General features: G+C 29.7%; 1 long non-coding RNA gene and 1 pseudogene across 1 annotated transcript in view; one reads left to right on the top strand and one right to left on the bottom strand.

Moving 5' to 3' along the window:
* LOC139778816 (uncharacterized) overlaps positions 1-10,208 on the bottom strand; it is a 72,377-nt gene extending 62,169 nt beyond the window's left edge. The window contains exon 1 of the long non-coding RNA XR_011719698.1: positions 10,012-10,208. This is a non-coding gene — a long non-coding RNA (uncharacterized lncRNA). The remainder of the gene's footprint in view (positions 1-10,011) is intronic.
* LOC139778814 (uncharacterized) lies at positions 5,838-8,744 on the top strand (annotated as a pseudogene).
* Positions 10,209-13,829: the final 3,621 nt, after the last annotated feature.

Genomic DNA, 13,829 nt, shown 5'->3' with positions numbered 1-13,829 from the left:
TAATTATGAAAGGATAAACTATAATCGTATTAAATCAAATGTTTATTTTAATGAAGTACACATACACATACACGTACACATACACTAAAAATAATGACGTACACATACACATTCGTTCACATAATCACTCTCATACTATTATTTACACTATTTATAGTCATATGGATGGACTAATCTTCATCACTATCTTCATTGATAGTAAGCGTGATGCCGTCTGTTTTAAATATATTTAAATATTTTTTTATATTTAAATATATTTAAAACAGACGGCATCACGCCTATTATCAATGAAGATAATGCTGAAGATTAGTCCATCCATATAAATATAACTATAAATAGTGTAAATAATAGTATGAGAGTGATTATGTGAACGAATGTGTATGTGTACTTCATTAATAAACATTTGATTTAATACGATTATAGTTTATCCTTTCATAATTATTTCATTTTACTTTATTTTATTATTTTTTTAGTACCTGCATCTATTTATTTAATTGATTCCGGAAAATTACTTGTTGTAGGATTCCATTCCAAATTCTAAACAAAAATATGGCGATGGTACCAAAAAACTATAATAATTTTGAAAAAAAATATTTTGTTTTTTAAAGTACCTTCTACCTATTTTATTGGTTCGAAAAAATTACTTGTTATAGAATACCGTCTCAAAAGTTAACAAAAAAAATATGGCAATGGTACGAAGAGCATATCATAATTTAGAAAAATAAAAAACAATATTTTTTTTTTTAACTTCCGCCTACCTATTTTATTGGTTCGAAAAAATTACTTGTTGTAGAATACTATCCCAAAATTCTACATAAAATATATGGCGATCGTACCAAAAGCATATCATATTTAAAAAAAATAAATAAAAATATTTTATTTTTTAAAAGTACCGCCTACCCATTTTATCGCTTCCAAAAAATTATGTCCGATAGGAAACTACTCCAAGATTCTAGAAAAATTTTTTCGTAATTGTACAAGAAAGATATCGAGACTAAAAAAAATCAAGAACATTTATTTATTTTTTTTATCAATGTTTCTGTCATCAGAAACCTTTCCCGAATTTTCCACAAATGTGTCTCAATGATATCTACAACATATTAAAATTTCATCAAAATCGGTTAAGCCGATCAAAAGATATGAATTATTTTCGAAATTTTTATTTTTATTTTTTACAGCAAAACGGTTCAATATTAAGGGCTAATATTTGACTAAATTGTAAGTGACACTGACAGCAATCAAAGCAAAAAAAAATGAGCATGATCCGTGTGGGGGCACATTGACCCTTCTTATCCGGCTACGGCCTTTGTTCAGGAATAAAGTCAGTTTGGAAGACCATGTTATCTAACATTGTAAAATTTTTTTATGAGTAAGACCTTCTAAATAAATCTAATAAATCATTTATTAATTTTATTTGTAATTATTGTGTGAGTGTTGCTGTAGATTGATGTTATGAAATAGAGAATAGACAGTCTAATCATCACAATTCACGATAAATACTAAATTTATATTATTTAATTATATTAAATATGTCTTTCTTAAATATTCGGTAATAGATAAAACAGCTGTTAGAATGTGTTCAAGCCGATTGGAACTTACTAAAGGATAAGCATGAACGTGAAATAATAAAATCATATACCGAATACTGGAGATTAATTACTACCTTTATAATATGTAAGAAAAATGCTGTCATTTATCTCTCATACATAACATTTTGCAAAATTACAAATTACTATTCAAAGATACCTATTTTTATATTACTAGAAATTTTCATAAATAAAGTTTATTTTCTATATTAGAAGATATTATAATAAGATTTGTTTATTTGCAATTCTTTTATTTATTTATAAAGAGAAATCTATTACAATTACATATGGAGCATATAAATGTATAAAGTCATGCTTTACACATTTATCTTTTTATATTATTATTTTTATTTTATATGTTTTAGCCATCCTTATAAAATAAATATTTAATTATTTTTTTTGCACTCTAGTACTTTTCTGCTGCGTTATAATTATATACGTGACGCCAATAACGCTTTATATTATTAACGTTTACTTATCTAAGAACAATACTTATTTGCAATATATATATATTCCAATCAATTACTCCGTTAATCAAGAAAAATACATTTATGTCATATTATTGCATTTTATCGTATTCTCCGGTGTTGGCATATTAATAGTTGTAGCTGTCGCTACATTCATAGGATTATACATGAAACATGCTTGTGGTTTATTAAAAATTGCCAGGTAAGTGATGAATCTGGCAGCTATCCTAGTCATTGAATAATATTCCAAAGTTTTACAGCTATCGAATTGAACATGCAATAAATATGGAAAACGTACAACAAGTCTCTCTATTAAAAAGAGAATATGTTATGTACTTGAGGATAATACGAGCCGTAGATATCCAACGAAAAGCGTTGAAGTTTGTATCTAGCATAAGCTATAGTGTGTTATATAAAATATATTTTATCTTGTAAAATTATATTACACTTAAAAATCATTTAAATTAAAGTTTAATTAACGAAAATATACATATATATATTGAATGGAGATTATGGTTTTTTTTTTACAAAGTATGCTTATTTTGTTTAAGAAATTATTTCGAATTTAAAGGTTCACGAACCGCGTTATGTCTACTTTCGCCCTAATGTATTTTGCTCTAATCGTATTAGGCGCGGCTGCCGTAAGCGTCAATATGTTTCGAGTAAGTTATATACATATATATTAGAATAAGTATAGCACTTATACAGAAGTGCATTTTCTACACATTGAGCTATTTTTAAACCAAAAATCCAATTATGTTCCAGTTCCTTAAAAACTTACAAACAAATCGTGACTGGTGTGAACTTTTTATAATCTTAATACTACTAATCGGACATTTTTTATATATGTTTCTCGCGAATAATACAGCACAAGAGTTTTCAGATCACTGTAACGATGTGTTTTATGCAGCGTAAGTATTGACTCAGTTTAAACGTGATTTTATGTGTAAGAAACCTTATTTATATGTTGCCAATCATAGGATATATTCAAATCCTATCTCAAATTTAAAAATTTTCATTATTATTAAAAAACTATCTTTATATAATAATATTACTTAATGCTAGTTCTATAAAAATTCGTAGATATAACTCGATGTGGTATGTAGCGCCGCTCCGAGTTCAGAAATTAGTATTGTTCCTACTACAATATGGCACAAAAAATTTTACCATTATCCTCGGCGGTTTTTTCGTCAGTTCACTGGAAGGTTTTGCCACGGTAATGAGCATTGGTAATAAAGCGGATGTCATAAAGTTAATTCTCGTATACATGTGTGTATATGTGTGTGTGTGTGTGCGTGTGTGTGTGTGTGTGTGTGTGTGTGTGTGTGTGTGTGTGTGCGTGCGTGTGTGTGTGTGTGTGCGTGCGTGCGTGCGTGCGTGCGTGCGTGCGTGCGTGCGTGCGTGTGTGTGTGTGTGTGTGTGTGTGTGTGTAAACATATAAATATATAAAAAATATATATTTTTAGATACTAAGTACATCTTTTTCCTATTTTATGGTAATTTACTCTACGCAATTGAAAGACAAAACAATGGAGATATAAGCATTTTGAAATATCTCTAAAAGAAATAAAACACAAAACTCAAGTTGTTACCATATGGAAATTATAAAATACTTCAATTTTTTGTCAGCGCTGCTAGAGTCGGATTTTCTGTTAGACACTGTAGGCATGGTGGGCCGAACAGGTAGAGTATTGCGTGAAATTTTTAAGATCAGGAAAAGGAGAAAAAAATTAAAAAGACAAAAAATAATATTTTTTTTAATTACGAGAAAAACTTGAAAATAATAAATATAAGTAATTGGCGCGATTCCTAATCAAAAATCAATTTGCGATAGAAGAAACATTTCTTTACACATCGTTTAGTTATACAAGAATATAAAAATCCAGCTCTGAGCAGTTATTTTTTACTTTATAATAGAAAGGCGAAATTATCTATATAATTCTCACCTTTTTAGCACTTTTCAGCAACAACAATTATAAAAATTGCGTTCTCTGTTTACTTTTTATATACTAATAAATGATATTACATTGAAAGTTTCTTTTATTACCAATATCTTTATACATACATAACTTATTCCCAAAGATAATTATAATGATAATAAAGATATTGTAGCAACACACTGTGATACTATTTAGAAGTTCCAAAAGTCAGAGATGTATAGCGCTTAACGATTGAAACCATACTGACGATAAGTTCTGAAAATTTAGTAGCAACTTCGTCTGCGCTTGCGTGGAGAAATAGAATGTATAAACGTGCGATAAAAGCATGTGCAATGTCTGTACAAAGAAAAATATTTTGATAATTCTTTTCTAAAGGTACAAATAATGGTAATTGACTGATATTTGTATCGCGACATTAGTTACGATAGCTGTGAATATTAAATTATATATCCTGTCACTCAATTCTGAAGAAATAATTTTTTTTTATATATAGCCTAAAGAAATTTAAGAAAAAAAAATATTAGAGATGTTCAATATAGAGATGTTGGGGTAGGAGAATAGAGAACCTCTAGTTCATATGTTGTTCAACATTCGAGGAGAAATGATATCATTCATAGATCAATACTATAACGTTAATCGGAAGTTACTGAAGATCATGGGATTGTGGCCTTATCAAAAGTGGAGATGCCGAATTTTTCAAATTACATTGTTTCCTAGTGTGCTCATTTCTTTTCTGATCGCTCAGGTTTGCTTGCATTCACTCTGATTCGATTTCACAGTCCAACAGTTATTACATAGTTGCTTTATATGTTTAAAATATTTATCGTACACTGAGAAAGAAAGTTGTTAACTTGACTAAATATACCGGAAGTACACTCGTAATTCGCCAACAATATAATAAACATTAGACGTTTATTTCATCGATTACAATTGGCAAATAATTATCGTGACGATTCGACCATTGGTTTTGGTCCGATTGATCGTCAAGACGTTAATAATCTTTGATACTTATATATATAAGCATCTCATTTTTAAATAATTTAAATTAAATTAAATTATTAAATTTATTGCGAAAAATATTACCTCAGCCAGGGCTCGAACCTGGAACCTCCCTCATTCCGTGCATGTAGGGCGTCGTACCAATTCGACCACTGAGGCATGTGGTAATATTTATCGCAATAACACACTAAACAATAATAAGATGGAGACACCGATATTTAAGTCGCGGTGTATAATTAAACCGAAAGTACATTCGTAATTCGCCAACAATATTTAAATTATTATATAATATTTAATTTAAATTATTTAAAAATGAGATGCTTATATATATAAATATCAAAGATTATTAACGTCTTGACGATCAATCGGACCAAAACCAATGGTCGAATCGTCACGATGATTATTTGCCAATTGTAGTCGATGAAATAAACGTCTAATGTTGACTAAATATGTTCAACTGATTATTATTTTATTAATTGAAATATTTATGTATTTAAATTAAATACGACATATTAAATCTAACATGACATAATTTGACTCAAATACTTCAAACTAAATATTTTAATTTAAAAAATAATAATCAGTTGAAAATATTTAGTCAAGCTAACAACTTTTTTTCTTAGTGTATACATATATACATACACATACACATTTTTTTTTAAGATTAAACAATAGTACGTTTTATATTTAACAACTTAAAGTAAAATTAAAGAGAGCCTACATAAATTTGTAATTTTTCGAAATGTTGATATTTATAATAATAATATTATTATTTAATAGTATTACATTGATTTTATTTAAAATCATATATTAATAGCTATTTATTGCCAATATTCAAAAGGATATTCTTTATCGTTTAAATTAAATACATGAATCTTTATAATTAAATTATCATTTACAGTTGGCAACGTTCATTACGTCAAAATTCAATGTAAATCTTATGTTAACGGTTCTCTCGCAAGCATTTCCTTGTTTGATATATTTCTTAATGTATATCTCTTTTCTTTTGAATAATAAACAAGTAAGTATACATTTCTAAAAGTTGAGTAAAATATAGATACGTGCGTATATCATAATTAACATTTCATATCCGTCATTTTCGGTTTCCAATGTTGTTATACATATTCATAGATTATTCGAAAGTATAGATAAAAATCTTCTTCGAGCGGCTTCGTTACGAATGGATGACATTAAAAGCTACAGATGAAATCGATATATTAAGAAAATACGCCGACTTTTCCAGACTATTTACGGTGACAATGACGGGTAAAGAATCAATCCGATTATTTTAATTCCGATTATTTCGATTTATTCTGTTTTCGCATTTGCATGGACTTATTACTAAAATCAGAATCAGATATGTACATATTATAAATATCGATTGTTATATGGATTGAAAGAGAATTTAAATATTGGGATATCACAATAAATTGATATTTTTATCATATCACAATTTTTTTTTATTTTTTGTGGAATAATCAAATAAAATAATAAATGAATTATGTTGCTGCATTATATGTGTTGGAATAAAAGAAAATTTTAATACAATAATTTGAAGATATAATTAACTTTAACAGCAGGACAATTTATATATATCTATATATATTTCTCGTTGCGTTTTACAGTGCTGATATTACTTGTTCTGAACTCTTTCGGCTTGTTTCAATTTCTTCCGAACCTTCTTGACATTATTATACCGCTTAATGAATCTCGTGAGCGTCATTTCACATTCTTAGCCGAGTACTTCGTCGATCAAGAGCAATACTTTTATTTTATTTTAACACATAATCTAGTGGCCGTTTATATCGGAGGTATTTCAATAGTTTCTACTGGTACTATGCTTATGGGATTTATAATGCACATCTGCGCAATGTTGAAAATAGCAAGGTAAGAATCGCGAGAATTGAAAAATTGAAATATAACTTAATAATGGCTTATTCAAGATAAAAAGTTTCTTTCACTGTATATGCTGATGTAAAAGAAATAATTCTACAAACATTATTTCATATATAATATAATGATTTTTTTATATATTGACAAAATTAATAAGTGACTTAGGGGAATGGTAATAATTCAAGTATGGACAACAGTAACGGACAACATTAGTACTTTTTTATTTATAGTTATTTTATTCATCCAACAATTTAATTGTTGATCTTACATTATAATAATGTAACGATGAACAAAAAAGTGACTAAGAATTGCAATTAATTTATATACGTAAATAAATACAGTATCCTTTTCCGATTAATGAATTATGTAGAGATGTAATTCGACTTTGCAGTTATCGTCTTGAACATATAAACGATAATTTACCATCAGTATCTAAATCCGAAAAAGATTGCATTATTTGTAAAAGAATAATCAACGCCGTTGACATACATCGCAGAGCGCTCGAGTTTGGCGAATATATACTATCTAGTATTTCGAAACTATACTTCATATTAATTGGTGTAGGTATCGCATCTTTAACCATTAACATGTTTCAAGTGAGTATACCTAATTCGGCTGCTCTGTCTTATATGCTATAATGAATGCTATATATGAATTCTTCGAAAAAATTCTATTTAATATACATAAAATATAATACCGAAATAACTAATTTATATTTGATTTTTATCATTTTAACGATACAAAAAAATGTTTTTAAGATGATGCTTTCTATGGTAAAATAATTATGTAGAAGAGATATCGAATTAACTAGATGTATGAAAAATACATGTGATAAAATATGACAAAAAATTGCAATTTCCTCGCAAAACAAAATTTGTGTTACAGCTTCTGCAACTTATGATGTTTACGAACGATACGAACGGAATGCTAGCATGCGGCTTGTTAGTTATCGCCCATTTCTGTTATATGTTTATCGGTAATTTGGTTGGTCAGGTAGTCACAGATCATAATACCGATATTCTCACTACAACGTATGTAATTAATATCTAATACGATAATCCATTGCTACACCGTAAAAATAGTATTTTTAAAACATCTTGTTTATATCCTTAAACACCCAATGTAACTTCACAAGCAAAAAGCAGCGTTTACATATTTATTGCAAACTTTCGTACGATCAATTGAGGTCTATTGATCACTTTAACACCTTAGGTATGCCGTGCAATGGTACACGATTTCGTTACAAGCGCAAAAGCTGCTGCTTTTTATAATGCAGAGAAATACGAAAAATTACTATTTTACTATCGGTAGCATTTTCGTCGCTTCTCTAGAAGGTTTTGCCTCGGTAATGTACTCATAATAAATAAACAAATCTATATATATATATGTTTATCAACTATTTTATATATATAGATATATGATTTATTCTTTATTTTAAATTATATACCTTGAGAACATAAATAGAATATATATTCTAGATGACGAGTATGACAGTATCTTACTTCACAATGATTTACTCCACCCGATGACCACATAGGATGCGATACAGCATTTAGTAGCCCGTCGTAGATAATTACACAAGATTTCTGAAGAAGCCGATATTCTGTTGAGGAATCGGATACCGACCATATTTTCAACTTTCACGGAAACTCAACGAAAGGAATCAAAGTTTGCAATAATGTCACATCACATGGAGCAAAATATTAATATCAGTAATAAAGACAGATTAAAATACGTTATTGAAATTATGGAATATCTTAGTGTTCAAAATTCAAATTTCTTTATTCATGATCTGCAAAAAATAATCTGTTTAAAAAACAATTGAAACACTTGGAAATAAACCTGAGAATTTCATCGAAGTTTTTATAATGTGTCGTTTGTTATGTTATCTTTGAATCTTTCAATTATTAACTAAGTTAAACATTAATCAACTTTAAAATTATCAGTGTTTATCTAATCATTTCAACTCTCATTAAATTTATTACTTGTGACATGTGTTCTTTACGCTGTCCATATTCATAGTAATTAAAATCTATATAAAATCGAATAAGTATAATCTTTCCAAGTGAATATTTACTAAGAAAGAAAGGAACCTTTAATATTCCCGCTGTATCCTCTTATTTGGATTTATTACTTTTTTTATATATGTAGTTTTATAAATTTCACTCACATATACACTCAATGAGACCGCACATTTCTTGCACATTAGTATTTTAATAACTAAATAAAACTAAGTATGAATTTTTATATGGCACGACATGGAAAACACTCGTGTAACAGAGCAATCTCAAAATCTCGGGTACTCGCAACTCGTGCGTTCGCGTAAAAGAGTCACCGGTGCGGTCTCGCTCCGCGCGTACTTGGCGCAAGACACTACCGTGTCTCTTGATTCGGTAGCACGATGTTCGCGACGTCTCGAATGTGACTGTGAGGGGTGTCGCGTGAGAAACCTTCTGAAAGCCCAAAACGCGCCTGCGCCAACGTGAGAAAAAAGAAGGGGATATTATTTCACCCTTGCCTTGGGAAAGGCTACATCTGACGAATATAACGTGCAATTTTGATAATTCAACTTCCTGTCGTCCCCTTCGGCGCCGTAAAAACGCGAGCGATCGATGGGCGGCCCCCACCTTGGCGCGATACCGTGAACGCCGATGACAATATTTTATAATAATATCCGGTGAGGGTGGAAACGGTTATATCATTCTACCGGAAAAAACGCATACGGTGCCTCAATATTGTTTTTAACATGTTGTTGAATCGCGAGAAGACAGATTTCGCCGAAAATCATTATTACAGATTAAATCAAATACTTCTGTCGGCGGTCGGTCTATGGCCATATCAACGCTCGACATTTACGATAATTAATCATATCTTCCATTTTGGTATAATGGGATCTTTTGTGTTTTTTCAGGTAAAAATATATTCTTTCTAAATAATGTACATTATACGTATTATTTAGTTCTGAACAATTTGGTTTTATATGCTCTCGTATAAGTTTCGACTAACTTTGTAAAAATCTAATTAAAAATGACTCTAATAACACAAATCTATTATGAGAACATTAAAACTAAACACGTTAGTATAATAGATTTATATATTCGAAAAGAGTGTACAACTAAGGCATACCATTTCTGATGTCCTCATCACTTTCAGTTAACATCGTTTCTCACATTACAATTCACCCTGGATCTCTGTATTATGGTACTCTCGTACGCCGTACCGGGTTTCTCATATATCGTACAGTACTGCGCATTTTGTGTAAATCGCAACGCTGTAAGTTAGCCACTGTATCCCATCATTTATTTTCGCTCAATAGTCAGAAAGTCATCTGAAATAATCCAATCATATAGGTGAAGCGAATTTGGAAAGATATACGTGATAATTGGAGTCTTTTGAAAGATGAAACGGAACGCGACATAATGCGGCAACATTCATCTTTTGGTGAACTAATGACGAAACTCACATCATGTATGAGAGTTATAAAGAAACGACAACATGTCATACAGATTTTGTCCATATACAAGAATGTCCATAAAAATTTTCTTAGTATAATTATAACTATTAATAGTTACTACACTGAGAAAAAGAATTTGTTGAAAAACGCAAAATGTGTTTTCAACTAAAATATTTAGTCCGATATGTTTAACCAAACATTAGTTTTAACTAAACATTAGGTGAATTAATTAATTCTTGATTAAAAAATATTGATGGTTGGCATGAATTATACCTTTTTTTGGTGCAACTTAATAATTGTTGAATCAACCATTGGATCAACAACTATACAAATAGAGTCCGTACAACCAATTTTTTTCTCAGTGTATTAATCATTTTGCCTAAAACACGATTTTGAAAGCTCGTGTTTATTTCTGAATTTCTAGTCACAGCTAATTACTCATCATCGTCCTCATTACCTATTCGTTTCGTTTATGTCTAAAACCTGCTTAATACATTGCGCAATAAACTATATTTTACACACATTAACAACAACTATTGAGTATTATACTCAGTACAAAGAATTTTATATATGTATGTATTGATGTAATTCCAGTGAGTGTCATCATATGTACTATTCTGTATGCAATCACTGAACTGTTACCGACTATTCTTGATCTAATCTTTCCGATATAAATCAAACGCGTCCGCAAGAGCTCCATGCTTCGACAGAATATTTCATCGACAAAACAACGTACTTTTATCCAATTTTTTGCCACTATATAATTTCCATGCTTTTCGGTATCTCTGTCCTTATGGCCACAAGTTTGTTAGAAATAATATACTTCGAAAATCTTTGCGGATTATTAAGAATCGCCAGGTGAGACCTAAAGTTCAATACTTGAATAATGATTTATGTTTATAATTGAAATAATGAAGTAATCGAAATTAATGTAAAAATAAAGTAATAACATTTTGCATACTAACTTTGGAGTCCAGATAATATACGTAAAAAAATTTATATGAAAATCAAAATTATTTAAAATATATATAATATATGTAAATATTATTATATCAAAATTACGAATAAAGAAGCGATTAAATATATTTGCAGCTATCGGATTGAACATTCAATAGACAAATATGTATCGCATAATTCTGCACAAAAAGATTGTGTAGCTCATCAAGGCATAATCACCGCAGTGGATATACACCGGAGAGCCCTCGAATCGGTATCTCTATATGTATATATATATATATATATACGAGTTATTTTCATCAACAATACTCGTCAGTTTTCATTTTTTAATCATGTTTATCGCTAATTACTATGGGCAAAAATTTACGGATTATAATAACGAAATTTTTAATACTGCGTGAGTATTTATCGCGATTACATAATCACTCTCGTTATTGTCAACCAGAAATTAAACTTCCTAAAATTAGATTAAGTTTCAAGAAAAGCTTAGAATATGTAAAATAATGTTTTATTAACAGATATAATGTAAAATGGTATAAGGCTCCAATAAAGATGCAGAAATTACTATTATTTATAATGCAAAGTACTACAACGCCATATGTTATAAATATTGGTAACTTACTTTCCACTTCAATCGAAGGTTTTTCTAAGGTAGAGAGAGGTAACATATGATATATATGGAAGAATGACAGATTTTTATTAACGGAAAGCATTTAACAAATATGTTTTACAGCTCGTAAACTTGTCAATGTCTTATTTCATGGTAATGTATACTCTACTATAACAAAAAGTAGACAACACGAGTGACTTTGCTGGGTTATAAATAATATGTAGCTGATAAAAGATGCAAAATAAAAATTTGCACATAAAGAAACACTAATTATTGAAATTTATAAGCAGATCGTTATCTTATTTTACGATATCAAGAGACATGGCAGTATCTCGCGTCAAGTATTAAACGCGCCAAGTACCACGAGCAGCGGATGTTTTATTCTACATGATGATAAAAAAGATTAATGATAGAATATATGTAATATGTGAATATATTTGTAACAAAAACTCTAACACTGACGCAAATATTCAGATACATAATCTCTTATTTTGATTATTACAATCATTAAAAATAAATAGAATTGATTTAATTATTAATAGCATTTTAATTGTCTTCTTTTCATCTTGCATTGAGAAAATTCTCTCCTACCTGAATGAAGTAAATCCAGAAAATAAAAAATATATCGTTAAGTGAGTTCAGTATAGCATTAAAGCTTTGTGGATAAAAAAGTAGCGAAAATAATTTGAAATAATAGAATAAATGTAAATTAGACGTATGAAGATAGCACTTACAAGTCATGAGAAGAATACAGTCTAGTCAAGACCATAACTGATTCCTTCTTTGTATCAAAAAGTTTAATAAAAATATGATTATTTAAAAAAACGTCTCGATTCAATGTGTATGTCACAAATTATTTTTATACGCACCCGTATGTTTCCAATTTCGTTTCTTCTCGCAATTATTTAACTCACATTTACATTCGTAAAAATTCGAACCTCGACTAATTTATCGTAGTTTAACAAAAGATGTAGTATGTCGTCGTTGATGTTCTTTTATGGAGAAAAAAGAGAGTTCTGTGTTGAACGGCTGATGCGGGAATGAATTTCTTCAAAGCGTTGCGGCGGCAACGCTACGCGAATGCGCTTGCGCCAACTCAGAACGGAATGGGAGCTAATTTGCTTATGAAAAATTTCTAAAGAGATTTTTTTTTTATACCGAACATTTACATGACTCATGTTTCCTTCGCTTTGTTCATATCTCGCTATATCAGCGATAGCCAATAGAAAAGTTTGATTTTCTTTTTTTCTTCCATCATACAGACACGGACAATACTTAAATTGCTACAACTGTCACTCACTCCTCGATGTTGTATCTCCCGCTGTCTATCACGCGTCGCGAAAAATCCAAGAAGAAATTGGCCGGTATATTAAATAAATCATTACGGAGGAAAAAGTGCGCGAAGTGAAATCCGCTCTCTGAAATCCGCTCTCTGAAATCTGCTCTTGCAGATCCGCCTCCTATTCGTGTCTCGACCATTGCAAGAGAATGTACATATTCGACGATCAGTATCATAAACTTAATCAAAACCTTTTGAGGTTTCTTGGTTTGTGGCCTTATAAAAAAACCAAGTTTGAGCGTTTTCGTGCAACGTGCTTCTATATGATACTCATTTCTCATACGATTGCCCAGGTAATTCTATATTTTTTGTATTTATCTAATAAGTTTAATAAGGATACTAGAATGGAGTAACTTTTATTAACTGTTTTGGAACATATGTCGATACTTTAAAAATTATTTTAAGGAAAGAGTTACGCTCAAAAAATTATACATTTATATGGATTTATATGGAAAAAATTTTTCTTTTTTCTTTCTCTTATATACATATGTATAAGAGAAAGAAGAAGTTTCGAAATATATATCTATATATGTATATACTAGCTGGTTACCCGGGCTTCGCCCCGGAGGACATATGTAATAAGA

The sequence above is a fragment of the Temnothorax nylanderi genome, unplaced genomic scaffold, assembly GCF_030848795.1.
Source record: "Temnothorax nylanderi isolate EJ_2023f unplaced genomic scaffold, tnyl_v1.0 TNYL_tig0197_pilon, whole genome shotgun sequence".
NCBI lineage: Eukaryota > Metazoa > Arthropoda > Insecta > Hymenoptera > Formicidae > Temnothorax > Temnothorax nylanderi.
Note: the sequence above shows the minus strand (reverse complement) of the source record. Positions and strands in the feature narration are given on the sequence as shown.